This window comes from Pieris brassicae, unplaced genomic scaffold, assembly GCF_905147105.1.
Source record: "Pieris brassicae unplaced genomic scaffold, ilPieBrab1.1, whole genome shotgun sequence".
NCBI lineage: Eukaryota > Metazoa > Arthropoda > Insecta > Lepidoptera > Pieridae > Pieris > Pieris brassicae.
Genome location: NW_025576236.1, coordinates 12,501 through 17,500, shown reverse-complemented (window position 1 = coordinate 17,500; position 5,000 = coordinate 12,501). Strand labels below are relative to the sequence as shown.

Below are 5,000 nucleotides of genomic sequence, written 5' to 3'. Positions count from 1 at the left end.
GCGTGTGCTGCGAGCTTCAACGAGAAACATTCGGCGCGAAACTGTCGAGCGGCCGGCCGTCGCGCGCCGCACCTGTACGAGAAACATTTTCCTCTGACGTTGCATCGGAATAATTATTATACATACATACATACATACATACATACATACATATTATTAATAAATATAATTGTTTTTTTTGTTTTTTCTTTTCTTCAAATAAACCCACATTGCCATTTCTCTGAGCGTGTGCTGCGAGCTTCAACGAGAAACATTCGGCGCGAAACTGTCGAGCGGCCGGCCGTCGCGCGCCGCACCTGTACGAGAAACATTTTCCTCTGACGTTGCATCGGAATAATTATTATAATTCATTATTATACATACATACATACATACATACATACATACATACATATTATTAATAAATATAATTGTTTTTTTTGTTTTTTCTTTTCTTCAAATAAACCCACATTGCCATTTCTCTGAGCGTGTGCTGCGAGCTTCAACGAGAAACATTCGGCGCGAAACTGTCGAGCGGCCGGCCGTCGCGCGCCGCACCTGTACGAGAAACATTTTCCTCTGACGTTGCATCGGAATAATTATTATAATTCATTATTATACATACATACATACATACATACATACATACATACATATTATTAATAAATATAATTGTTTTTTTTGTTTTTTCTTTTCTTCAAATAAACCCACATTGCCATTTCTCTGAGCGTGTGCTGCGAGCTTCAACGAGAAACATTCGGCGCGAAACTGTCGAGCGGCCGGCCGTCGCGCGCCGCACCTGTACGAGAAACATTTTCCTCTGACGTTGCATCGGAATAATTATTATAATTCATTATTATACATACATACATACATACATACATACATACATACATATTATTAATAAATATAATTGTTTTTTTTGTTTTTTCTTTTCTTCAAATAAACCCACATTGCCATTTCTCTGAGCGTGTGCTGCGAGCTTCAACGAGAAACATTCGGCGCGAAACTGTCGAGCGGCCGGCCGTCGCGCGCCGCACCTGTACGAGAAACATTTTCCTCTGACGTTGCATCGGAATAATTATTATCATTCATTATTATACATACATACATACATACATACATACATACATATTATTAATAAATATAATTGTTTTTTTTGTTTTTTCTTTTCTTCAAATAAACCCACATTGCCATTTCTCTGAGCGTGTGCTGCGAGCTTCAACGAGAAACATTCGGCGCGAAACTGTCGAGCGGCCGGCCGTCGCGCGCCGCACCTGTACGAGAAACATTTTCCTCTGACGTTGCATCGGAATAATTATTATACATACATACATACATACATACATACATATTATTAATAAATATAATTGTTTTTTTTGTTTTTTCTTTTCTTCAAATAAACCCACATTGCCATTTCTCTGAGCGTGTGCTGCGAGCTTCAACGAGAAACATTCGGCGCGAAACTGTCGAGCGGCCGGCCGTCGCGCGCCGCACCTGTACGAGAAACATTTTCCTCTGACGTTGCATCGGAATAATTATTATAATTCATTATTATACATACATACATACATACATACATACATACATACATATTATTAATAAATATAATTGTTTTTTTTGTTTTTTCTTTTCTTCAAATAAACCCACATTGCCATTTCTCTGAGCGTGTGCTGCGAGCTTCAACGAGAAACATTCGGCGCGAAACTGTCGAGCGGCCGGCCGTCGCGCGCCGCACCTGTACGAGAAACATTTTCCTCTGACGTTGCATCGGAATAATTATTATAATTCATTATTATACATACATACATACATACATACATACATACATACATATTATTAATAAATATAATTGTTTTTTTTGTTTTTTCTTTTCTTCAAATAAACCCACATTGCCATTTCTCTGAGCGTGTGCTGCGAGCTTCAACGAGAAACATATCTATCAATACAAATGTCTATTCAAAAAAAAGAAAACAAACAAAATCATATCAGTCAATAAAATAAATAATAATATTTTTTTACTACTACTACTAGTACTACTACGTGCTACTACTGCACGCCAATACACATACATAATAAAATGAAAAATCGTCTCTCTCTCGCTCGCTCTACGAGAAACATTCGACGTCCGCTCCAATGCCGACGCGGACTATTGCTCTCGGTATAGATGTGGAGCGAAACAGTCGTGCGCACAGCGTCGACTCGTTCTCGTTGCCGCGCGTCGTTCGTCTCAAATAGACACGAACGACGGACGAGAGAGAATAGAATGTGTTCTTGTTTTTGTGTTTGTGCGAAGTGTGAGAATATTATATACATATATTCGCGCATGGATGATATAGATATGGGTATGGATTTTCGGAGGAAATTATATCAAATTCGTATTTCGAATGCGAGACCGCCGAGATCTTTCCCAGCTCTCTCTCTCTCTGTGTGTGTGGTGTATAGTACATTTTATATATCTCTCTTGTGTCAACACAAAATAACAAAGAATATACATACTACTCCTCCTCATATTTTATATAATATAATATAAAATTATATTATAGCACCGCGTTCGCAGACCGTATGGTGATGTTACCAATCGACCAAGATTTGGGACCGTCTCCCCCGGTGTTATCTGTGATGTTAAAAGAATACGCTTCTAGGCACACCTCAACGCAGGGCGCCTAGCGTGTTCGACACGTGCGCGGTCGCCACGGCGACCGTATATGTAAAGAATGTATAAAAGAGGACGCACACGCGCCCATCGTCGAAACGGTGTGCGCAGCGTCGTGTTGGAATTTATCCCTCAAGCTCCGGGCGTTGATCGTATCTAGTGCGAATCATGCGTGTGTGTGCGCATGTAATTGCCAGCCGAGTTTTAATATGTTTACAATAACGTATTGAATAAAAATTGAGAAGTTGCGTTTAGATGAATGTTCAATTTTCAAATTGTCACAACATCGATTCCCGCCCGCGGGGTCGTGTTCGTTGCAGTTTTATGTCCCTCACAGTGGTCGAGCATCGTTGTACATCACCTCGTTGCGAGATCGTGACGGGACGGCCGCTCGTAGACCGGTCAAAGTTAGTCTATCGATATGAAGCGCGAACGTCGCGTCGCGTGCAAATTCGACGCGTTACGTTCACGCGTGTCGAGAAGGCGCGCGCGCAAGCGCGCGCCCCTCGACGCCGCCGAGCCAGCGGCTCGCCGAAGCCGCGTGACCGCGGTGTAGGCGTGTCGTTTGCGTAAGCAGCTCCCTGGTTGATCCTGCCAGTAGTTATATGCTTGTCTCAAAGATTAAGCCATGCATGTCTCAGTGCAAGCCGTATTAAGGCGATACCGCGAATGGCTCAATATATCAGTTTTGGTTCCTTAGATCTTACTCAGTTACTTGGACAACTGTGGTAATTCTAGAGCTAATACATGCAATCAGAACTCTGACCAGTGATGGGATGAGTGCTTTTATTAGATCAAAACCAATCGGCGGAGGGCCATGCGTCCGAAGTCGTTAATTTTGATGAATCTGGATAACTTTTGCCGATCGCACGGTCCAGTACCGGCGACGCATCTTTCAAATGTCTGCCTTATCAACTTTCGATGGTAGTTTCTGCGACTACCATGGTTGTCACGGGTAACGGGGAATCAGGGTTCGATTCCGGAGAGGGAGCCTGAGAAACGGCTACCACATCCAAGGAAGGCAGCAGGCGCGCAAATTACCCACTCCCGGCACGGGGAGGTAGTGACGAAAAATAACGATACGGGACTCTTACGAGGCCTCGTAATCGGAATGAGTACACTTTAAATATTTTAACGAGGAACAATTGGAGGGCAAGTCTGGTGCCAGCAGCCGCGGTAATTCCAGCTCCAATAGCGTATACTAAAATTGTTGCGGTTAAAAAGCTCGTAGTTGCATTTGTGCGCCGCGCTGTCGGTGCACCGCATCCGCGGTGATACTGACACGTCTGCGGAGCATATCGTCGGTGAGCCGGCGGTAAAACGCCGGTTCAATATCAAAATCCTATCGCGGTGCTCTTCGGTGAGTGTCGAGGTGGGCCGACAATTTTACTTTGAACAAATTAGAGTGCTCAAAGCGGGCTCAAAATGCCGCTTGAATATTTCGTGCATGGAATAATAGAATATGATCTCGGTTCTATTTTGTTGGTTTTCAGAACTCCGAGGTAATGATTAATAGGGATAACTGGGGGCATTCGTATTGCGACGTTAGAGGTGAAATTCTTGGATCGTCGCAAGACGAACATCAGCGAAAGCATTTGCCAAAGGTGTTTTCATCAATCAAGAACGAAAGTTAGAGGTTCGAAGGCGATTAGATACCGCCCTAGTTCTAACCGTAAATATGTCATCTAGCGATCCGCCGACGTTACTACAATGGCTCGGCGGGCAGCTTCCGGGAAACCAAAGATTTTGGACTCCGGGGGGAGTATGGTTGCAAAGCTGAAACTTAAAGGAATTGACGGAAGGGCACCACCAGGAGTGGAGCCTGCGGCTTAATTTGACTCAACACGGGAAATCTCACCAGGCCCGGACACCGGAAGGATTGACAGATTAACAGCTCTTTCTTGATTCGGTGGGTGGTGGTGCATGGCCGTTCTTAGTTGGTGGAGCGATTTGTCTGGTTAATTCCGGTAACGAACGAGACTCTAGCCTGCTAAATAGGCGTCGTCATTCAAGGTGTGCGCGACTCTCGGGGAGCGCAACTCACTGGCGACGTATTAAAATTCTTCTTAGAGGGACCGGCGGCTTCGAGCCGCACGAGATTGAGCAATAACAGGTCTGTGATGCCCTTAGATGTCCTGGGCCGCACGCGCGCTACACTGAAGGAATCAACATGTTCTCCCTGGCCTAGAGGCCCGGGCAACCCGTTGAAACTCCTTCGTGCTGGGGATTGGGGTTTGCAATTATCCCCCATAAACGAGGAATTCCTAGTAAGCGCGAGTCATAAGCTCGCGTTGATTACGTCCCTGCCCTTTGTACACACCGCCCGTCGCTACTACCGATTGAATGATTTAGTGAGGTCTTCGGA

General features: G+C 44.4%; 1 non-coding gene across 1 annotated transcript in view; it reads left to right on the top strand.

The window, feature by feature from the left end:
• Positions 1-3,213: 3,213 nt before the first annotated feature.
• Positions 3,214-5,000, top strand: part of LOC123719862 — a 1,906-nt gene continuing 119 nt past the window's right edge. Inside the window, exon 1 of the ribosomal RNA XR_006755963.1 lies at positions 3,214-5,000. This exon is cut by the window's right edge and continues 119 nt beyond it. This is a non-coding gene — a ribosomal RNA (small subunit ribosomal RNA).